General features: G+C 46.5%; 1 protein-coding gene and 1 long non-coding RNA gene across 3 annotated transcripts in view; one reads left to right on the top strand and one right to left on the bottom strand.

Annotated features, from left to right (window-relative positions):
* LOC143935528 (transcription factor CP2-like protein 1) overlaps positions 1-24,324 on the top strand; it is a 416,417-nt gene that overhangs the window by 160,984 nt on the left and 231,109 nt on the right. The gene's annotated exons all lie outside the window — the stretch shown is intronic.
* LOC143935532 (uncharacterized) overlaps positions 20,953-24,324 on the bottom strand; it is a 65,315-nt gene continuing 61,943 nt past the window's right edge. Inside the window, exon 2 of the long non-coding RNA XR_013263553.1 lies at positions 20,953-21,625. This is a non-coding gene — a long non-coding RNA (uncharacterized LOC143935532). The remainder of the gene's footprint in view (positions 21,626-24,324) is intronic.

Here is a 24,324-nt window from a genome sequence, read left to right as displayed (position 1 = left end):
TTACCTTTGGCTATATCAGACATTTGGCCTGTATGTGCCTTACAGTGCATGATAGCTAGTTTTGAAGGCAACTGAATTGCATCTAGTAATGCTGTGACTAGGTCAGAGTGTGAGATGCTCTTTCCATCAGCTGCCACATATCCTCTGTGAAGCCATATCACACCATGAGCATACCTGGAATCGGTGTAAATGTGTACCTCTTTTCCTGCAAACAGCTGGCATGCACAGGTTAATGCTATCAATTCAGCAGCTTGTGCAGACTGATAGGGTATTGGATTGGCCTCTAGGACAGTATCCGGCAGTTAGACATTATCACTTGGTCGGCTGCAAGAGCCATCAACAAAAACTGTTTGTGCAGTAGGGATTGGTACTGAGAGCATATCTGCTCTAAGTGAAGTGTCCTGATGTATTGATTGTGTACAGTCATGAGGTGGTGGTAAGTCATCCTGTTCTCCTTTAAGACCGAATAAGGCATTCAAAATTGGAGATGGGCCAGAGTTTGTTTGAATTTTTTTTTTCAGGTTTGGATTGGACAGGAGGATGACTTCATACCCACTCAATCTTTGTGCTGACATATGCTGAGTATGTAAAGTTTTGAGGAGTGTGGTAACATTATGTGAGGTGTGTAAAGTAGTGTTATGGCCTAAGGTAAATGGTGCTGCCATCTCTACAGCCATAGCACAAGAAGCCAATGCTCTGAGACAAGCAGGCATGCCTTGTACCTGTACTGGAACCACCTTTGAGAAAGAAGCTACAGGGCGCAGTCTCCCACCATGTTCCTGGGCCAGTACTCCCACCATGGTTCTGCAATTTTCCCTGGCAAACAAGTGAAACAGTGTGCCAAAATCAAAGAGGCCAAGGCTCGGGCAGGTAACCATTGCACATTTCAACATGGCAAAAGCATTTAACATTTCATCAGACCATTTTACAATGTAAGACATTTCAAAGAGGGTTGCTTATCTCAATATATTGTCATAGAAAGAACAGTCAGGTATCCATTGGCGGCAGTAACCAATGGATACCTGACTGTAACCAATCATTCCAAGAAAGGTTAGTGGGCCTTTCTTGGTAAGTGGGCGGGGCAGACCCACTATAGCAGCAGTTCTTTTGTGACTGACTTTCCTAACTCCCGGAGACAGCATATAACCTAGGTACTCAACCTCCTGTTTACACCATTGTAATTTTTTCTTAGACACTTTGTGACCACATGCATGTAACTATTTCAATAAGGATAGGCTCGGCAGTCCTCATCTGAAGAACTACAAATCAAAAGATCATCAACATATTAAAACAGTACAGAACCATGAGGAGTACTTGGAATACTATAAAATAGACCACAGGTGAGTCTATGTAACCTTGGGGCATTCTACACCAGGTAAACTGGTGATTGTGTTGGTCAATCAACATAGTAAAAGCAAAGAGTGTGAAAAATGGACCCTCGCGCCACTAAGTGCTAAACGTGAAATAAATCTATGTGCATAAAAAATGGAAAATATTACAAAGTATAATAAAACAACCTGTGGGATGAAGAAAGTGCAAGTGCTGCTAAATATTACAAAAATGCAGCTGAACAAAAAATAGTAAACACAAACTATCACATAAATGAATAAAAATGAAAAGTCCTGCGCAAATCGTGCCACTGAAAAAATAGGATGATATATATAAATGTGAAAAACAAGAGTCAATGGAAAACTCATACAAATAAATACACCAATAAGTGTAGGTGTATGGTGAAAAAACTTGAGAAAGAGCAGGACCAAATGTTCCAAAATATCAGGCTCTCAGAACTCTCACCTCCAAGCAGGTATAATCAGGCAAAATACAGATGATCCCAGTAAACTTCTCCTTTAATTCCCTGTGCACAATTCCCAAGTGGTATAGACTTCTGCCACTAGAGGGCCAATTCAACCTCTTGTATGTAATGCTGCAGCATTTGTATCCTCGTGGTATAAAACTTAAAGAGAACACAGAGGGAAGGAGGGAAGGGAGAGAGAGAGGGGACTCCAATAGTGTAGTGGTTTCAATAACTAAATAAATTTATTAAGAGAAAGCAATGGACTCTCACATTTAAAAAGAAAGTTCAAACAGATAGAGATCTGGCGTGTACCACCAGTCTTACGTTAGTTCCGGTATATCCTACGGCCACTCCCTACGCGTTACGTCACCACGTGACTTCTTCATGGGGATCCCCATGAAGAAGTCACGTGGTGACGTAACGCGTAGGGAGTGGCTGTAGGATATACCGGAACTAACGTAAGACTGGCGGTACACGCCAGATCTCTATCTGTTTGAACTTTCTTTTTAAATGTGAGAGTCCATTGCTTTCTCTTAATAAATTTATTTAGTTATTGAAACTACTACACTATTGGAGTCCCCTCTCTCTCTCCCTTCCCTCCTTCCCTCTGTGTTCTCTTTAAGTTTTATACCACGAGGATACAAATGCTGCAGCATTACATACAAGAGGTTGAATTGGCCCTCTAGTGGCAGAAGTCTATACCACTTGGGAATTGTGCACAGGGAATTAAAGGAGAAGTTTACTGGGATCATCTGTATTTTGCCTGATTATACCTGCTTGGAGGTGAGAGTTCTGAGAGCCTGATATTTTGGAACATTTGGTCCTGCTCTTTCTCAAGTTTTTTCACCATACACCTACACTTATTGGTGTATTTATTTGTATGAGTTTTCCATTGACTCTTGTTTTTCACATTTATATATATCATCCTATTTTTTCAGTGGCACGATTTGCGCAGGACTTTTCATTTTTATTCAAAAGCAAAGAGTGGCCGTTTCTCCTTGTCTACAAGGACATAGAAAAAAGCATTCTTTAAATTAATCACAGTAAAACATTTGGCTGTTGCTGGAATGGAGGACAGTAGTGATGGAACATCAGGTACAATGAGTGCTATTGGGAATATGAGGTAATTTATGGCCCTCAAGTCCTGTACAAATCTGAAGGAGGCATCCGGCATCTTTACAGGGTTAAAGGGTGTGTTGTATGGATAAATAATTTCCTCCAGGATTCCATCCTGCACTTTTTTACCATTGGCACTATGCCATCCATCTTTTCCTTAGAGAGTGGATATTTTTTTGTGATAGATAGGAAATGCACCTTCTTTGAGAGTGGCCTTGTATGGTGTGCATGAAATAATTCCTACATCCAGATCTGATGTAGACCAGACCTGGGGGTCTATATCCTCAAAATCGTCACAGTTTCATAGTTAGTAAGGTTGACTAAAGACACCAGTCCCTCCTGTTCAACCTGAGTGAGTGTCTACAATTGCCCCTATCCCTGTACATTGCACACTCACATCACACATCCCTACCCTCAAGGAGCCCACAATCCAAGGTCCCCATTCATATACTAGGGCCAATTTTGGACGGAAGCCAATTAACCTACCTGCATGTCTTTGGATTGGGGGAGGAAACCGGAGTACCCGGAAGAAACCCACGCAGGCACAGGGACAACATGCAAACTCCAGGCAGGTAGTGTCGTGGTTGGGATTCAAACCAGTGACCCTTCTTACTGCAAGGCGAGAGTGCTAACCACTACACCACCGTGTCGCCCATTAGTGATGGACGAACTTCCGACGGGACGTTTCGCGAACGCGAAACGCGAACGGGCACAAACGTTCGCGAAAACGACCGTTCGCCGCGGGCTCCATTGACTTCAATGGGAGGCGAATTTCGCAAGCCTTTAGGTCGAATTTGCGGCCACGGGGTAATTATTAGGGGGTAGCACGTAGTCCCACCACCTGGACAATAGCATAATACATGTATGAGGTGAATTTGGGATCGATAACTACAAGCATTTTTTTTTTATTTGGGAAATTGTTCTGACAATTCAGGACTATGGAGCTAATGAAGGCAATGGAGGAGAGGGAAGGTCAGGGACCAGGGTAGGCAAACAAGAGGGTGCAGGAGATACAGAGCACTGACAGCAGCACCGTAATACAGAGCACTGACATCAGCACCGTGACATACAGCGCTGACAGCAGCTCCGTGACATACAGCGCTGACAGCAGCTCCGTGACATACAGCGCTGACAGCAGCTCCGTGACATACAGCGCTGACAGCAGCTCCGTGACATACAGCGCTGACAGCAGCTCCGTGACATACAGCGCTGACAGCAGCACCGTGACATACAGCGCTGACAGCAGCTCCGTGACATACAGCGCTGACAGCAGCTCCGTGACATACAGCGCTGACAGCAGCTCCGTGACATACAGCACTGACAGCAGCTCCGTGACATACAGCGCTGACAGCAGCTCCGTGACATACAGCGCTGACAGCAGCACCGTGACATACAGCGCTGACAGCAGCTCCGTGACATACAGCGCTGACAGCAGCTCCGTGACATACAGCGCTGACAGCAGCTCCGTGACATACAGCACTGACAGCAGCTCCGTGACATACAGCGCTGACAGCAGCTCCGTGACATACAGCGCTGACAGCAGCACCGTGACATACAGCGCTGACAGCAGCTCCGTGACATACAGCGCTGACAGCAGCACCGTGACATACAGCGCTGACAGCAGCTCCGTGACATACAGCGCTGACAGCAGCTCCGTGACATACAGCGCTGACAGCAGCACCGTGACATACAGCGCTGACAGCAGCTCCGTGACATACAGCGCTGACAGCAGCTCCGTGACATACAGCGCTGACAGCAGCTCCGTGACATACAGCGCTGACAGCAGCTCCGTGACATACAGCGCTGACAGCAGCTCCGTGACATACAGCGCTGACAGCAGCACCGTGACATACAGCGCTGACAGCAGCTCCGTGACATACAGCGCTGACAGCAGCTCCGTGACATACAGCGCTGACAGCAGCTCCGTGACATACAGCGCTGACAGCAGCTCCGTGACATACAGCGCTGACAGCAGCTCCGTGACATACAGCGCTGACAGCAGCTCCGTGACATACAGCGCTGACAGCAGCTCCGTGACATACAGCGCTGACAGCAGCACCGTAAGCAGCCCCAGGAGGAAGTCAGCACAGCACAGGGATGGTGTGATCCCCTCATAATAAGAACCCCCAGGAGGAAGTCAGCACAGCACAGGGATGGTGTGATCCCCTCATAATAAGAACCCCCAGGAGGAAGTCAGCACAGCACAGGGATGGTGGGAGCCCCTCATAATAAGAACACCCAGGAGGAAGTCAGCACAGCACAGGGATGGTGGGAACCCCTCATAATAAGCAGCCCCAGTAGAAATATGACACCGCTCAACCTCTTCAAAGAGGAGGGTAGGGGCATATAGTACGGTGTGCTTTTTTGGGTCAGGGAAGTGAGCCAAATGAATTAAGAAGGTCTGTGTGCTCGATTCCAAAAATTGTTTATAGACATATACATGGTCTACTGATCACATGTGTTGAATTCCTCCGAGATCCATGCCTCATTCATTTTTAGAAATGTGAGGTAGTTAACACTGTGGTGAGCTAGGCGAGTACGCTTATCGGTCACAATCCCCCCTGCTGCGCTGAACGTCCTTTCGGACAGGACACTGGATGAGGGGCAAGCCAACAGTTCGATTGCAAATTGGGCAAGCTCTGGCCAGAGGTCAAGCCTGCCCACCCAGTAGTCTAGGGGTTCATCACTCCTCAGAGCGTCCACATCGGCCGTTAACCCAATGTAGTCGGACACCTGACGGTCTAGGCGTTCCCTGATGCTGGATCCGGATGACACCTGTCGATGGGTCGGCTGAAAGAATGACCTCATATCCGAAGTCACCAACACATCTTCAAACCGGCCTCTTCTTGCAGGCGCTGTTGGATTGGTACCCGCAAATCCTTCTCTGGGAGTGGGAATTGCTCCTCTGCCAGCGCACGCAAAAGCAGAATGCAGCATTTCTCGAAGCAAGGCCTGGAAGTGCTGCATTCTGACAGCCCTCTGCGACGGCGGTAACATTTCCGCCATTTTGTGTTTGTACCGGGGGTCTAAGTACGTTGCCACCCAGTACTGGTCCTTGACCCTCATGCTTTTTATACGGGGGTCCCTATTAAAACACTGGAGCATGAAGGCCCCCATTTGCACTAAAGTGGAAGCGGTGTGGTGGCCTGGCTCCTGCTCATCATCCAGGATAATGTCGTCCTCTTCATTCTCCTCTCCCCATCCTCGCACAACAGGGATCCCAGAAAGGTTTAAAGCATGCTCTTCTTGCTCCTGCTCATCCGCCCCGGCACCATCCTCCTCTGACTCCTCATCAGACTCCTGTTGTTGACTTGTCTCAGATAGAGTAGCCCCCCCTGGGAATTCATCCAGCATTGCGACTTCCTCATCTTCCCGCTCCTGCTCCTCCACAGCCTGATCAATGACACGACGCAATGCACGCTCCAGAAAGAAGGCATAAGGTACCATGTCACTGATGGCGCCATGGCTGCGACTGACCAGTTTGGTGATCTCCTTAAATGGCCGCAGAAGTCTGCATGTGTCGCGCATGAGCAGCCACTGGCGCGGTGAAAAAAAACCCAGCTCCCCAGAACCGTTTCTTTCGCAGAGTTCATACAGGTAGACGTTAACTGCACGTTTCTGCTGGAGCAGCCTATCAAGCATATAGAAGGTTGAGTTCCATCGCGTCGGGCAATCGCAAATAAGACGTCTGACCGGCAGATGGTGTCGCCGCTGAATGTCAGCAAGGCGAGCCATGGCCGTGTAAGATCTTCTGAAATGGGCCGAGATTTTCCTTGCCTGCCGCAAGATGTCCTGGACCCCAGGGTATTTGACAAGGAATCGCTGCACGACCAAGTTTAAGACGTGTGCCATGCACGGCACGTGCGTGATTTTGCCCTGTTTCAATGCGCTAAGCAGATTGGCACCGTTGTCACACACCACTTTACCAACTGTCAAATTGAGCGGTGTTAGCCACTCATCTGCCTGTGAACGCAAAGCTGAAAGGAGTGCCGGGCCAGTGTGGCTCTTTGCTTCCAGGCACAACAGACGCAGCACGGCATGGCAACGTCTCACCTGGCATGTGGAATAGGTTCTGGGGAGCTTGGGCGGTGCAGTGGAAGAGACGCTAGCAGCGGAAAAGGAGGAGGCAGCTGAGGAGGAGAGGGAGGAGGATGGAGTAGGAGGAGGAGAAGAAGAGTCAGGCCTGCATGCAATCCGTGGCGGTAAAACCAAATCTACACGGGTGCCACGGGTTACATGCTTGACGGCCGTCAGAAGGTTCACCCAGTGGGCAGTAAAACTGATATACCTTCCCTGCCCGTGTTTGCTAGACCACGTGTCTGTGGTCAGATGTATCTTGGCACCGACACTGTGTGCCAGAGATACATTCACTTGCCGCTGAACATGGCCATATAGCTCTGGGATGCCCTTCTCTGAGAAATACTTCCTTCCTGGGACCTTCCATTGTGGTGTTCCAATGGCCACAAATTTGCGAAAGGCCTCCGAGTCCACCAGTTTATATGGCAGTAGTTGGCGGGCTATGAGTTCTGACAAGCCAGCCGCCAACCGTTGGGCAAGAGGGTTATCCGGCGTCATCATTTTTTTACGCTCAAACATTAGGCCCACGGAAGCCTGCCTTTTTGCAGAAAAATGTGAGCTTGGCGTGATGGAAGGTGGAGTGGAGGACAATTGTGAGGAGAGAGGAGAAGGAGAAGTAGAAGACGAGGCTGGACGGTGAGAGCCTGCAGTGTGGCTTTGTGTGTTCCGTTGCTCCCACTGGGCTCGGTGATGGCTGCTCATGTGCCTTCTTAAGGCGGTCGTCCCTAGGTGAGTATTGGGCTTACCGCGACTAACGCGTTGACTGCAAAGATTGCAGATGGCAACGCTATTGTCAGCAGCGGACACGTTAAAAAAAGCCCACACTGCGGAGCCATGTGCCGGTGTCCTGGGAGCGCCAGATGTGACCGTACATGGTCGATGACTCGCTCCTGATACATTTGCAGTCTGCTTTGTCCCTGCTGTGCAATGTAAGTCATTGCTGCTTCTCCTCCCTATCTGCTGGTCCATATCTCCCTCTGAACTCCCCTCCTCTTCCTCTCTTGTGGGCACCCACGTGACATCACTAGACACGTCATCATCAACGTCACCTTCCCCACCGCTATAAGTAGAGTAGGCAGCAACACCGGGGACCAACCTCCTCCTTGGGCTGATCTGGGTACTGGCGTCAGACTGCTGAGTAGCGCTTGTTGCTACCTCCTCTTCCTGATCCAATACCAAGAGTGGCTGCGCATCAGAAATGTCCTCTTGATATGGATCGGAAAATAATTCCAGTGACTCAAGCGGAAGGTATGTGGTGGTGGTGGTGGTGGTCGTGTTGTTGGTGGTAGTGTCTTTGGGGGTGCACATAGCAGAGAGTGAAGAAGAGGGTGCAGATCGAGAGGATGAGGAGGGTGCAGAAGAATAAGGCTGAGTGAGCCACTCAACCAAGTCTGGTGCGTCCTTTAAAGTAATTGAACGCACCTTCTGCAACTTCCCACTTTGGCTCAAGGCTGTTGCTCCTGCCCTACCCCTACCACCCCTGCGGAAGGGCCTGCCTCTTCCTCTGCCTGTCATTTTTTAAATCACCCTGTGACAAAACTCTTAGTCCCTATACCGCTGAAGGACTGCTGCAGTATAGGGCAGCGGTCAGCAGTAGTGCACGTCAACCCTATGTATTGTGGACCGATAGCGGTCCTTACAGAACAGCAGACTGTACTGCACTCAGGCCTATGTACCGTAGCACCCTATACCAAGTTACCAGTCCTTATAAAAACTTTTGTGGACCAAGCAGGTTGTGTGTTAGTGATTAGCAGACTGTACGTCAGTCCCTATACCAATGAAGGACTGCTGCAGTATAGGGCAGCGGTCAGCAGTAGTGCACGGCAACCCTATGTATTGTGGACCGATAGCGGTCCTTACAGAACAGCAGACTGTACTGCACTCAGGCCTATGTACCGTAGCACCCTATACCAAGTTACCAGTCCTTATAAGAACTTTTGTGGACCAAGCAGGTTGTGTGTTAGTGATTAGCAGACTGTACGTCAGTCCCTATACCAATGAAGGACTGCTGCAGTATAGGGCAGCGGTCAGCAGTAGTGCACGGCAACCCTATGTATTGTGGACCGATAGCGGTCCTTACAGAACAGCAGACTGTACTGCACTCAGGCCTATGTACCGTAGCACCCTATACCAAGTTACCAGTCCTTATAAAAACTTTTGTGGACCAAGCAGGTTGTGTGTTAGTGATTAGCAGACTGTACGTCAGTCCCTATACCAATGAAGGACTGCTGCAGTATAGGGCAGCGGTCAGCAGTAGTGCACGGCAACCCTATGTATTGTGGACCGATAGCGGTCCTTACAGAACAGCAGACTGTACTGCACTCAGGCCTATGTACCGTAGCACCCTATACCAAGTTACCAGTCCTTATAAAAACTTTTGTGGACCAAGCAGGTTGTGTGTTAGTGATTAGCAGACTGTGCGTCAGTCCCTATACCGCTGAAGGACTGCTGCAGTATAGGGCAGCGGTCAGCAGTAGTGCACGGCAACCCTATGTATTGTGGACCGATAGCGGTCCTTACAGAACAGCAGACTGTAACGCACTCAGGCCTATGTACCGTAGCACCCTATACCAAGTTACCAGTCCTTATAAGAACTTTTGTGGACCAAGCAGGTTGTGTGTTAGTGATTAGCAGACTGTACGTCAGTCCCTATACCAATGAAGGACTGCTGCAGTATAGGGCAGCGGTCAGCAGTAGTGCACGGCAACCCTATGTATTGTGGACCGATAGCGGTCCTTACAGAACAGCAGACTGTACTGCACTCAGGCCTATGTACCGTAGCACCCTATACCAAGTTACCAGTCCTTATAAAAACTTTTGTGGACCAAGCAGGTTGTGTGTTAGTGATTAGCAGACTGTGCGTCAGTCCCTATACCGCTGAAGGACTGCTGCAGTATAGGGCAGCGGTCAGCAGTAGTGCACGGCAACCCTATGTATTGTGGACCGATAGCGGTCCTTACAGAACAGCAGACTGTAACGCACTCAGGCCTATGTACCGTAGCACCCTATACCAAGTTACCAGTCCTTATAAGAACTTTTGTGGACCAAGCAGGTTGTGTGTTAGTGATTAGCAGACTGTACGTCAGTCCCTATACCAATGAAGGACTGCTGCAGTATAGGGCAGCGGTCAGCAGTAGTGCACGGCAACCCTATGTATTGTGGACCGATAGCGGTCCTTACAGAACAGCAGACTGTACTGCACTCAGGCCTATGTACCGTAGCACCCTATACCAAGTTACCAGTCCTTATAAGAACTTTTGTGGACCAAGCAGGTTGTGTGTTAGTGTTTAGCAGACTGTGCGTCAGTCCCTATACCGCTGAAGGACTGCTGCAGTATAGGGCAGCGGTCAGCAGTAGTGCACGGCAACCCTATGTATTGTGGACCGATAGCGGTCCTTACAGAACAGCAGACTGTACTGCACTCAGGCCTATGTACCGTAGCACCCTATACCAAGTTACCAGTCCTTATAAGAACTTTTGTGGACCAAGCAGGTTGTGTGTTAGTGTTTAGCAGACTGTGCGTCAGTCCCTATACCGCTGAAGGACTGCTGCAGTATAGGGCAGCGGTCAGCAGTAGTGCACGGCAACCCTATGTATTGTGGACCGATAGCGGTCCTTACAGAACAGCAGACTGTACTGCACTCAGGCCTATGTACCGTAGCACCCTATACCAAGTTACCAGTCCTTATAAGAACTTTTGTGGACCAAGCAGGTTGTGTGTTAGTGATTAGCAGACTGTACGTCAGTCCCTATACCAATGAAGGACTGCTGCAGTATAGGGCAGCGGTCAGCAGTAGTGCATGGCAACCCTATGTATTGTGGACCGATAGCGGTCCTTACAGAACAGCAGACTGTAACGCACTCAGGCCTATGTACCGTAGCACCCTATACCAAGTTACCAGTCCTTATAAGAACTTTTGTGGACCAAGCAGGTTGTGTGTTAGTGATTAGCAGACTGTACGTCAGTCCCTATACCAATGAAGGACTGCTGCAGTATAGGGCAGCGGTCAGCAGTAGTGCACGGCAACCCTATGTATTGTGGACCGATAGCGGTCCTTACAGAACAGCAGACTGTAACGCACTCAGGCCTATGTACCGTAGCACCCTATACCAAGTTACCAGTCCTTATAAGAACTTTTGTGGACCAAGCAGGTTGTGTGTTAGTGTTTAGCAGACTGTGCGTCAGTCCCTATACCGCTGAAGGACTGCTGCAGTATAGGGCAGCGGTCAGCAGTAGTGCACGGCAACCCTATGTATTGTGGACCGATAGCGGTCCTTACAGAACAGCAGACTGTAACGCACTCAGGCCTATGTACCGTAGCACCCTATACCAAGTTACCAGTCCTTATAAGAACTTTTGTGGACCAAGCAGGTTGTGTGTTAGTGATTAGCAGACTGTACGTCAGTCCCTATACCAATGAAGGACTGCTGCAGTATAGGGCAGCGGTCAGCAGTAGTGCACGGCAACCCTATGTATTGTGGACCGATAGCGGTCCTTACAGAACAGCAGACTGTAACGCACTCAGGCCTATGTACCGTAGCACCCTATACCAAGTTACCAGTCCTTATAAGAACTTTTGTGGACCAAGCAGGTTGTGTGTTAGTGATTAGCAGACTGTACGTCAGTCCCTATACCAATGAAGGACTGCTGCAGTATAGGGCAGCGGTCAGCAGTAGTGCACGGCAACCCTATGTATTGTGGACCGATAGCGGTCCTTACAGAACAGCAGACTGTACTGCACTCAGGCCTATGTACCGTAGCACCCTATACCAAGTTACCAGTCCTTATAAGAACTTTTGTGGACCAAGCAGGTTGTGTGTTAGTGTTTAGCAGACTGTGCGTCAGTCCCTATACCGCTGAAGGACTGCTGCAGTATAGGGCAGCGGTCAGCAGTAGTGCACGTCAACCCTATGTATTGTGGACCGATAGCGGTCCTTACAGAACAGCAGACTGTACTGCACTCAGGCCTATGTACCGTAGCACCCTATACCAAGTTACCAGTCCTTATAAGAACTTTTGTGGACCAAGCAGGTTGTGTGTTAGTGTTTAGCAGACTGTGCGTCAGTCCCTATACCGCTGAAGGACTGCTGCAGTATAGGGCAGCGGTCAGCAGTAGTGCACGGCAACCCTATGTATTGTGGACCGATAGCGGTCCTTACAGAACAGCAGACTGTACTGCACTCAGGCCTATGTACCGTAGCACCCTATACCAAGTTACCAGTCCTTATAAGAACTTTTGTGGACCAAGCAGGTTGTGTGTTAGTGATTAGCAGACTGTACGTCAGTCCCTATACCAATGAAGGACTGCTGCAGTATAGGGCAGCGGTCAGCAGTAGTGCACGGCAACCCTATGTATTGTGGACCGATAGCGGTCCTTACAGAACAGCAGACTGTACCGCACCCAAGCCTATGTACCGTAGCACCCTAGACAGACCAAGTTACCAGTCCTGATAAAGAGCTTTGTGGAACAAGTGAGTTGTGAATGATTAGCAGACTGCAGCAGAAGGGCAGCAGTCAAGTATAATATTCTTTCTATATTTGGAAGAAAGAATATTATACGTGTACAAGCCTATTACCGTACCACTGATACCAGTCCTGAAAAGAACCTTTGTGGAACTAATAGTAACAGCAAGTCTTTAAAATTATCCTCACTGCCTGACAACACTGCTTCCTGCCTGTCCCTATACAAATTGGCAAAAAAGAGTAGGCTGGAACGATTAGCTGGAACAGCTCTTTTGTGGACCTGATAGTAACAGCTAATGATGATGATGATGATGATGATGAAGAAAGACTAATCTGGCTGAGCTGTCCCTAAAATAGCAGCATACAGCGCTCTGTCCCTTTATCTAAACTGACAAAAGAAACTCAGGCTGCTGACCTAACACCTATACCAGTCCTGAAAAGAACTTTTGTGTACCAAATAGCTAGCGTTTTCTCTGTCCCTACTCCACACAGGATCCTTTCCCTACAGTGACAGAAGAAAGAATGTAAAATGGCCACCGGATCGGGTGTATTTATAGGTTAGGGGGAATGTCCAAGTGTCCATGAGCTGTCATGTCTCAATTGGTTGTCCTGTAACACATGATAAACGTGTCACGAAAGGTTAAAGTTCTTGTATACATTAAACACGTAAGTCCGCCGGGGCGAACGACGGAAAAAGGCGTTCGAACCCGCGGACGGCGAAAGTCGGAAATTCGCCGCGAAACGACCGCCGGGCGAACCGTTCGGCCATCACTATCGCCCATCACTATTTTGTTGTGACAGCATCAATAAACCTGGTTTGCATACTACTATAGTGATTTTATCTGAGGAAATGTCTAGAGCTCCTTCTGAGTTGGTTCTAATTGTGATTCCTAGTGGCCTAAACAAGTCTCTTCCCAACAAATTTACAGGGCACCTTGGTATTATCCTAAAAGAATATGTGCATATGGTGTACCCTTCATCTATTTGCGCCATCCCGGGGAAGGGGACTACAGCTGCCTAGACCTTCTATCCATCCTGCCATATGATCCACCCAAGGGTTAACTAGGCAGTGATGTACATTTGATTTTCCTATGAACAAAATGTAAGTAAGACCTTGATTGGACAAAGAGTAAAGAAAAAATAAAGTACCATCATCCAGAATTCATAATATAACAAAAATTGTCTGGTATGCAAGTGCCAGGGCAGTTGCTCCTACTAACTCTCTAGCAGTTGCATCCAACAAAACTGTGGGTTGGACTATACCGCTACTTAATAGTCATCAAAAACAACATGATGATAAAATTCAACATTATTTAATAAAGGCACAAAAACAAAATGACAAACAATAATGCATTAATACCTTAAAATAGTAGTGCATACACCGCAGTTAATGAACTCCAAAAACGGGGAACCCCCAAAAAGAGTTTAAAAAAACAAAAGGTTCACAGGGTTTCCTCAACTAGTTTTGCGGAGGGACCGCTTCATCAGGAGGATGATCTATAAAATAGACAACACACATAAATATTCCATATAAAAAAGAGCATAAGATAATCCACAAATACATATGAAAATACAAAAGTTATTATAAGGAGATCAGCTCACCCCCACTAGGAAAACAGGAAGCAGACGAGAGGGCCCATTGGTTCCCCTGGCGGCGAACACAGGGGATTGGTAAAACAAACACTAGTTAAAGAAAAGTATTATTTATTAAGAAGGGTACTAATTAAATGTATCAGTGAGTAGCGACATACTTGGGTGTAACCGGGTAGCCCGTGCACCGATCAAAAGTGTAACGAGGTGAAGGGAAGATGGGGAAGGGAAAGAGGGGGGAGAAAAAAAGGAGGGCAGACAGGATAGGGGGGAGGGAAAGGGGAAGGGAAGGTAGGAGTGGGGAAGGGATGGGAAAAGAGAAAGAAGGAAAGAAGGGAGGAGGAGGGAAGAAGGGGGGAGGAGGAGAAGGAAAGAGGGAGTAGATGGAAGACTGGGGAACAAATCAATGAAAGGGGGAGGGAGGAAAAAGAGAGGAAAGGGAGGGGGGAAGGGAGGAGGGAAGGGAAACGGAGGGGGAGGGGGCAAGGGAAGGGAAGAAAGGTGATAAAAAATGGAAGGGGGGGGGAAGAAAAGGGGAGGGAACAAAGAAAAGAAGGGAAGGAAAAGGGGGGAAGGGGAGTAAGTGGAGAGGGACAGGAAATAAAGATGGGGGGAAGGAACAGAAAAGAGAGGAAAGAAGGGGGAAGACTACCAAGGTTGGGAGGGGAGAGACCAAACGGGAGAAGAAAAGGACGAGAACAGAGGAAGGGGAAGGGAAGAGGGATTATGAGAGAGGGAGAAAGTTGTGAAGTTGTGAAAGGGAAGCATATGGGAAGTGCTGTGAAGGAGGTTGTGAAAAATGTAATCAGAAAAAAGCTTTGAATGGGTGTGCATAAGTGGTAATTAGGAGTAAGAAAAGTGGGGAAGAACTCACCACCAGAGCCACCTTTTCCACCAAACTACAGGATAATCGATACACTTACCACCAACCTCCTTCAACCCAAATTAAGTAACGCAAGGGAGCTGAAGTGGTAAAAAATTGAGAAGTAACACCCACAATGGCAATAGCTGAAATATAGTAGATGCTAGTGTCAGATCTGAGGCTGATAAGCCTAGCGTAGCCACCGACCACTTATGGATTAAGGTCTATAAGGGGAAAAAAACATATATACAACTATATGTTAGACAGCAGCGCCAGAAAAGGTGTAAAAAGGGCAGGCGAATATAAAGCCTGCCATAATATTATGCCATTGAGTCCAAGTGCTTACTGCTATTATACAGCCTTCCCGCGATCGTATCACCAGCGTCTGTTTCCTGCCCTCCGGCGGTCTATTGGCCGCTAAATGGGCTCCCCAACCCCAATGAGCGTCAGACACATGCCACACGAGCAGCAGGCATCTGACGTCATGGGGTCTGTTCTCCTGCACTGCACAGGTGCAGACTTAGCTGCTACTGCGCAAGTGCCCCTCATCACAAAGTATGCTCCAGCATGTACCTCACCACACCCCTGCTGGAGTTTCTGGCCTTCCTTCTAAACATTTTCGACCACGCTCTCGAAAATTCCCAGATCTATTGACATGTCCTACCATTTGGGCCTTTCTACAGACTACTATTAGCGTCCTTAAATGACAACAATGGCACGAGATTGTCCCTAACCTTGAGTTGAGACAAACTTGTGCACTTAAATCTCTACAAAGACATACTGACGTTGTTATTAAACAATCAGATAAAGGTGGGAACATTGTTCTTATGACACACCACCAATACCAAGCGATGTGTATGACCATCTTAAATAATCGCACCTTGTATCGCCCGATTGACCAATCAGTGACTTTTTCTTTTAATCAGGAGCTCCGAGCCCTTTGCACTGAGGCCCTTCTTTCGGGCCTCATTGACAAGGACACGTTTGAGTTCCTGATTCCAAAGTTTCCTCAAATCCCTACCTTTTATTTCCTCCCAAAAACTCATAAAAATGTACAGTCCCCTCCAGGCAGACCCATAGTCTCGGGGATTGGTTCCCTGATGGATAATGATAGCAAAGTCGTAGATGCGTACCTAATGCCCCATGTGCGAAGCCTCCCCTCGTACATCAGAGATACTGTGGACCTGCTACAGAATCTTGAGGGGATCCAGGTCCCTCCGGACACCTGCTCGTGACGATCGATATCGAGGCTTTGTACTCGAGTATTCCCCACGAGCGTGGTGTCCTGACGGCTGTATCCTTTTTTTATGAACAGGACACTACTACGTGTCCATTTAATTACTTTGTTTTAGCACTCTTAGAATTTATTTTGACCAAAAATTACTTTATATTTAATGACCAACTTTTTTTGCAAATTCAAGGAGTTGCCATGGGGATTTCCTGCTCCCCGGCTTATGCAAACCTATACTTGGGAGGATGGGAGAGACATGTCCACTCGGACGAGAGATTGCTAATTTGCTAATTGCGTTACCAGAGGGGTACATAATGGTATGCAGGTGCAAGGCCTTTTATGTTGGAAAGACCACCCGTGAATTCAGACAGCGGATTGGTGACCACCTTTATTATTCTGAAAGTGGTAAACTTACCACGATTGGTAGACATATCGGACTGTATCACCGTTTTGATACCTCGGTGGTCCAATTCTTTGTCCTCGAGGTGGTCTTTCCAAATCCCGGGGGGGGGGGGGGGGGGGCGATTGGGATCGAACAATCCTACAGAGAGAGAGAGAGAGACCCTGTGGATAGAGCGACTCAACGCCACCTTTCCCCCAGGCCTTAACAAATCTATTTCTTACAAACCTTTTCTGTAGATTTCCAAATTTGGTATCCCTTTTCTATCTTGTCTAAGTTATTTTAGCAGGTAATGTAGTTGGCTGTGATAACTTTGAATTAAGTTGGGGTTATTTTATATACCCTCAACAATTTTGTCGTATTTTTATTATCGCAGTATGTACCTTTATATTACTTCATATTGTATTGCCTTGCTGTACAGGGAGCTCTGCTCTACTTCCCACTAAAACCCCTTTCCCCTCCCCCTTCCCTCTTTTTTTTTTTTCAGACTTGGTTACGGGACCTAGATATTGCTTTCCCCATGGCAGACATGTGTTCTCCCTAGCCTGGACGTGCATATCTGTCCCGACTTGCAGGGGTTTAGTCTGGATCAGCTGATCTTCAGACTTTTTTTCCCCTGCGCACTTGCGCAGTAGCAGCTAAGTCTGCACCTGTGCGGGAGAACAGACCCCATGACGTCAGACGCCTGCCGCTCATGCGGCATTCATCTGACGCTCATTGGGGTTGGGGAGCCCATTTAGCGGCCGCCTGCCCTTTTTACACCCTCTCTGGCACTGCTGTCTGACATATAGTTGTATATATGTTTTTTTCCCTATAGACCTTAATCCATAAGTGGTCGGTGGCTACGCTAGGCTTATCAGCCTCAGATCTGACACTAGCATCTACTATATTTCAGCTATTGCCATTGCGGGTGTTACTTCTCAATTTTGTACCACTTCAGCTCCCTTACGTTACTTAATTTGGGTTGAAGGAGGTTGGTGGTAAGTGTATCGGTTATCCTGTAGTTTGGTGGAAAAGGTGGCTCTGGTGGTGAGTTCTTCCCCACTTTTCTTATTGTTAATTACCACTTATGCACATCCATTCACAGCTTTTTTCTGATTACATTTTTCACAACCTTCTTCACAGCACCTCCCATATGCTTCCCTTTCACAACTTCACAACTTTCTCCCTCTCTCGCAATCCCTCTTCCCTTCCCCTTCCTCTGTTCTCGTCCTTTTCTTCTCCCGTTTGGTCTCTCTTCCCTTCCCTTCTCCCTTCCCCCTCCCTTTCCTCTCTTTTTCCTCCCTCCCCCTTTCATTGTTTTTGTTCCCTAGTCTTCCATCTACTCCCTATTTCCTTCTCCTCCCCCTCCCTTCTTTCTCTTTTCCCATCCCTTCCCAACTCCTACCTGCCCTTCCCCTTTCCCTTCCCCCTATCCTGTCTGTTCCCCTTCCCCCCCCCCCCCTCCAAATCTTCCCTTCCCTTCACCTCGTTACACTTTTGATCGGTACACGGGCTACCCGGTTACACCCAAGTACGTCGCTACTCATTGATACATTTAATTAGTACCCTTCTTAATAAATAATACTTTTCTTTAACTAGTGTTTGTTTACCAATCCCCCATGTTTGCCGCCAGGGGAACCAATGGGCCCTCTCGTCTGCTTCCTGTTTTCCTAGTGGGGGTGAGCTGATCTCCTTATAATAACTTTTGTATTTTCATATGTATATGTGGATTATCTTATGCTCTTTTTTATATGGAATATTTATGTGTGTTGTCTATTTTATAGATCATCCTCCTGATGAAGCGGTTCCCCCGCAAAACTAGTTGAGGAAACCGTGTGCACCTTTTGTTTTTTGAAACTTTTTTTGGGGGTTACCCATTTGGAGTTCATTAACTGCGGTGTATGCACTACTATTTTAATGTATTAATGCATTATTGTTTGTCATTTTGTTTTTGTGCCTTTATTAAATAATGTTGAATTTTATCATCATGTTGTTTTTGATGACTATTAATTAGCAGTATAGTCCAACCCACAGTTTTGTTGGATGCAACTGCTAGAGGGTTAGTAGGAGCAACTGCCCTGGCACTTGCATTTTCCTATGAAAACAAAACAATTTACTGTGCTTGACTGCCACCTAGCCGTGCAGACAATCAGACAACGGTGTGAATCAGACAATCAGACAATACCTCAACTTAGATTCCTTTAAAAAAAAAAAAAAATCAGTACTGTCTGTGATACTTTTTTATACTAATATGGCTATAATCACTTCAAGTCGTTAACGAAATAAATGTGGAACAAGTTCAAGAGTATTTTGGACATACAATTATCAGTAAAGAGGTACTCACCGAGGCCAAGATGCAGAGAGCGGTGGCTGTTGCGACTCAGCGCACACCACCCCTGGAGGGGATACAGGGAGTGGGTTGCACCAAGAGGCATGAGCCTCCAGCGGGATACCTGACTTGTGTGAAGGTCTGGAAGAGGGCTCGTGCAGGATGGACCGGACCAGAAGGTAAGTAGCAAGCAAGTGTGTAAAACAGGTAAGAAAAGTGCAAAAACAGGCCGAGGGTCACACACAAGTAATCAGTCCAGGAGCCAGCAAGGCTGAGGGCAGAGGATAATCCAGAGGCAGGCCGTGGGTCAAACACAGGTAACAGTCCGGGAGCCAGCAAGGCTAAGTGCAGCAGACAGAGGTTAATCCAGAGGCAGGCCAAAGGTCAAACACAGGTATCAGTCTGGGAGCCAGCAAGGTTAAGAGCAGGAAGTCCATTAAACAAGCCAGGGGTCAGGTCAGGAGAGAATCAGTGTAGTCTTCAGGCAATCAGGGTCACAACAGGAAGTGGTAAACAGGAACAGGTGAGCTGAGACAAACCAGCAACTTGTCTGTCTGCTAAGGCATTCACGTTATGCATGTGCTTGTGCGTACTCACGCGCGCCGCTCAGTAGGACCGCAAATGTGCCTGTGCCGGAGCGCCGATCCATGGCGAATTTGTGTGCATCTTTGCGCAGGGAGATGGTGAGCTTGATCCAAATTACTTCCCTGATAATAATAAATGCACAATCTTGCTCTTGCTCATGGATCTGCTGTTTTGTTTCAGACAAATTTAAACCACCTATGAAATTAACTTTACAATGTACATTAATCTGTTTACCTTTCACAAAATTGTAGCTTTATAACCTCCGGGAATACCACTCACCAAGTATGCCTTTTGGTTCTGGAAACAAAATAGCAGTTCACACACACTCATCCAATTCATCCAGCATGATACTTTTAAAGCAAAGCAGTTATACAATCATACACAGAGTTTACACAATACATTGATCATCAGTCACCAGTTGTGTCCTGAACAGAAGTAAAACTCTAGAGTACTCTGTAAATTATAAGGTCATCAAAACCTTTTCAAGTGTCCCCAAAACACTATATGACCCCTAAGGTCATGACCGGTCAACTTTTATCTATACTTATAAGAGGTCAGATATCTGGACCCCAGCAAGTCAATTTCACTCAATAAGAATAGAATTAACTTACCAAATCCGTTAAAAGTAGCCTTCCAATCTCGTTAAGGGTAGATCTCCATCCATCCCAGGCAAGCCCCCAGTGCTGAAAGGGTTAATCCTGTGTCTATGGTGGTCCCTTCAACCTCTCAGACCTCAGATCCAATGTATTGTATAATTTCAGATATATCTGGAATCAGTTCTCAAAGAACAAAGGAATGACGCTCACACAATACTGTCCTTTCGAGAACTAATTGTATTGAGTTATCACAAAGCGATTCATATAGTAATTTACACGTCACACAGAATAAGACATGCGCAGTAGAAATTAAGACGGTTATAGCTGGTCAAGACAAAAAACTTTTGTTCATTGTTCTACAATAGCTGAAGGAATGTGAGAAGAGATAAAATGTGAGACAGTTCATGTTTTCTGCAGTAGCTGAAGGAATGCTGAGAAAATTTGTGAACGTTTTAGAAAAGTGTGTGAGAACAAAGCAGTCAGAAGACTCTCATGTTGAGACAGTTATCTGAGACGTTAAAGTGGTGTTCAAACTGTACATATTGTAAAATGGAACGCTTGTGAATATTAAGATGGCTGACAGAAACAAGATGGATGCTTAACATAACCTTTCATAAACCACCACATTTTTTTTTTTCATTGCAGGTGCTCAGGTTAGGTCTTGTTTAAGCCCACGTACACACGGTCGGAGAATCTGTCAGAATGAGTCTTATCGGACCGCGTCGTCAGATAATCCAACTGTGTGTGGTATGCATCAGACTGATTCCGTCCGAATCTCCGTCCGATCCAAATTTCCAACATGTTGGAAAGATTTCCCGACCAACTGGGCCGGACGGACCTAATCCGATCATGTGTACAGCATTTTCATCGGACCAAGTGCCACGCATGCTCACATTCAAATTCCAACACGGAAGTTTTTTTTAGATGTTTTTTTTGGGGGGGGGGGGGGGGTCCCTAAAAAACTCCTTTAAAGACACTGGTCATTTCTCCTTTTTTGAACTTTTTATTTTTGGGTGTAGACTTATAACAACAACATTATTGTATTTTTTAGATTTTATTTTTTAATCTACAGGAGGTTGTTTAGTGTTGGTACCCCTTGTTATTTATTTTACTTTGTATTTTGAAAATGTACCTGCCTGCTCACAAATAAACTCTACTTTTTGAAGGAAAACACATTACACAAGTATTTCATCAAACAAAAATAAAATGTATTTTTTTGCTTAAAAAGAAAACTAGGAACGCAGCACTGGAGAAATTTATTAACTTTGGTGCAGCCTTTGGCCCCCAGGGCAGACATGAATAAATGAGATATAAAAAAATTGGTGGCCTGAGGAGTAGATATCTCAGGGAGAGAAGTCCGCTCCTGAAGTCCTCGAGAGCAGGAAATTCAGATGCCCAGGATGGTGATCTTGAAGAGGCTGCATCTTCTGGCACACCAGTCTCATCCCAGGCCATCACTCTCTGGTCTTCCTTTGGGACTTCCCACCAGGCATCCTTCCAGGCTGTGGCTGGGCTCCTCTAGCTGGGGCAGGAGGAGGAGGGCGTTGTTGGACCTCCTGGCTGCCACTTGCCACAGCCTCCCCCCGACTGAGGTCTTCCTGTGTATGAAAAGGGGACATAGTTTTAGTTTTTTGATCATTAATCACAACATTTTGTGCTCCTGGCTTTTGCTATTTGACTGTTACCAAATAGAACAGACTATCATTCTGACACCAGCATTTTTCTTTCCCGTCCCAATCATTTTTGGTCACTACTGTCTATTGATGATGTAAACCACTTGGAGAAATCTCAACTTACTGATCAATAAGAACATCTAATCTAGTTAAAATCATTAAATGTAACACAAGAAATATGTTCAACAATGCAATACCTGTCTCAAGCTGGGCCCCACCACATGGTGCTGCCTGGATGGCCCAGGTTGGTCATCAGAAGCCTCAGCTGGGGGTGAAGGATGCCTTGGAGGAAGCATGGAGAGTAGTGGCCTGAGTGGTGGCCTGGGTACCCCCTGGTCTAACAGAAAATGCACAAACAAAATAACCCAAAGGAACCACGCTGTCCTAAGTATGAGCTTAGGTTGTGTGTTTCCCCAACAGGGAAATCCAATTTACAAAATTGTGTTGCAATGTCAAAAATTATATTGGTGGGTAATACCAAGGAAATGTGAAAGAATCGCCCAAGACTAAAAGATAGTATCGTCTATAACCTTAATTCAATAAGTGCATATATATGCTATATAAATTCGACCCCGCTGGATGGTGACCTTTATTCTTATTTTTATTTTTATTTTGATCTTATTTCAATTTTCTTGGGGGACAATCCGGTACTCCGACTAAATTGGATTTCCCTGTTGGGGAAACACACAACCTAAGCTCATACTTAGGACAGAGCGGTTCCTTTGGGTTATTTTGTTTGAGCATTTATTTTTTTGGTATATAGCAGAACTGCAGCAGTATTTGATGTGTGCACACAAATCTTTGGTCTTCTTTTAAACTGTAGGTGGTAGCGCGATTTTTTCTCTGTTTTCCTTTTAACAGAAAATGCAGCCTGTCAAAGTGCACCATCCTGGGGTAGTAAACAGCATCTGGATCTCCTGCTCTCAAGGACTCCAGGTGCTTCTTCCTCTCCCTGAAATATGTAAGCTTCATGGTCACAATTTTGCGATTCAGATATGTCATGTCTGCCGTGGGGACCCTGATCTGCACCAAAGCAAGCAGTTTCTCCAGTGCTGCGTTCCTCTTGGATCTGTCATAATAAAATTTGTTGTGGAACTGCCACAGGCAGGGCATCTCCATGTATAGCTCGAGGAAGAGCCCCATAAAGTTGGGATTGGTGAATGGGTCAATTTTCTCTGCAAGACACAACACAAGACAAACCCTCAAATACTAATAATGCAATTAAAATCCCTCCTAATCTTGTCCCAACAGCGGCCTAGATACAAGCAGTCTAGTCTAGTGAAGCACAAATTTAAAATTGTTACCTTCGTTTCGACGTTCGCCGCGTCAGTGCCTCACACTCTCCTCCCAGATCGTACGGACGATACACATGTGTGGCGTTTTATATACAGTGCGCATGCGTGAAACTCCGCCCGCCCCTGACGTTCTTTCCAGACTATTCCCCGCCCCTTTGCTTCCCGTGCAGTGGGGAGAGCACATGGCGGAGAGAACGCAGGTGCGCAATAATAGTTCCACTAACGAGGAGGAGGGTGAGGAAAGCCCGGAGCCAGAAACGTCCCGATCCAGGAAGACAAGATTTAAGGCCTCAAATATGTCTTTTGGAGAGATGTTGGAGATGGTCGACATATTGAACAGGACCGACTATGATGGGAAGTATGGACCTTACCCAAACCCAAATATCAGAAAGGCCAAGATCATGAATAAAGTTGTGAAGAGTCTTCTGAAGAATTTTGGGGTACGCCGATCCAAGGATCAACTGAGAAAACGCTGGTCAGACCTGAAACTGAGGGAGCACGAGCAGTACGTAAGGATCAAGCGTGTTCTTAAAAAAAGTAGTTCCAGCTTAACAAAGTGGCACCAATAATGTTCTCACCTTGTAACTCGGCCCAAAAAAACAATTGGACAACACTTCCAAGCAATGTTTCATATTCCTATTTATGCCCTCTGTGTGCTAATTAATCTTTGTTTACATTCTCATAGGGGAGAGAAGACTCGGCAAGCATGAGGACACCAGGGACCATGAGGACATCAGGGACCACACCCCTCCCAAAGAAGAGCAACTTCCAAAAGCAGAAACAGAGGAGCAGGAGCAGGAGGAGGAGGAAGAAGGAGAGATTGTGGAGGTTGGCCAAATTGTCACCACAACAGGTGAGTGTCGGAGAACACAGCTTCCGGTAAGCTCATCAATGTATATCACCATATTTGGATTACATGGTGTGTTTGTTTGTTTTTTTTCTAGGTCATGTGGAAGAAGATTCCCGTTTTACCAGTGAAAGTGCCCAGATCTTGATCGGGGAGATAATGGTGTGCAATAGGGATTTGGAAATTGTACAACAAAACATCAATGATGTTAAAAATAAAATGAAGAACATCATTGATGTTTTGGGGAGAGTGTGAAAACGAAAAAACTAGATAGGGTTTTATTTTTGTTTTAGAAAATAAAAAAGGTGGATTTAGCATAATTCCAAATTTGGAAGATGCACAGAGTGTGTATCTCCCATCATGGGGGATCAATGTACATGTTTTGTGGAAAGTGTCTGAGATGAAGGGGTTGCAGCCCCAAAGCATGTACATTGATCCCCCATGATGGGAGTTAGCACATGTTGACACACTGTATGCATCTT

This window comes from Lithobates pipiens, unplaced genomic scaffold (genome assembly GCF_037356315.1).
Source record: "Lithobates pipiens isolate NorthernLeopardFrog02 unplaced genomic scaffold, aLitPip1_a1.2 Scaffold_28, whole genome shotgun sequence".
NCBI lineage: Eukaryota > Metazoa > Chordata > Amphibia > Anura > Ranidae > Lithobates > Lithobates pipiens.
Note: the sequence above shows the minus strand (reverse complement) of the source record. Positions and strands in the feature narration are given on the sequence as shown.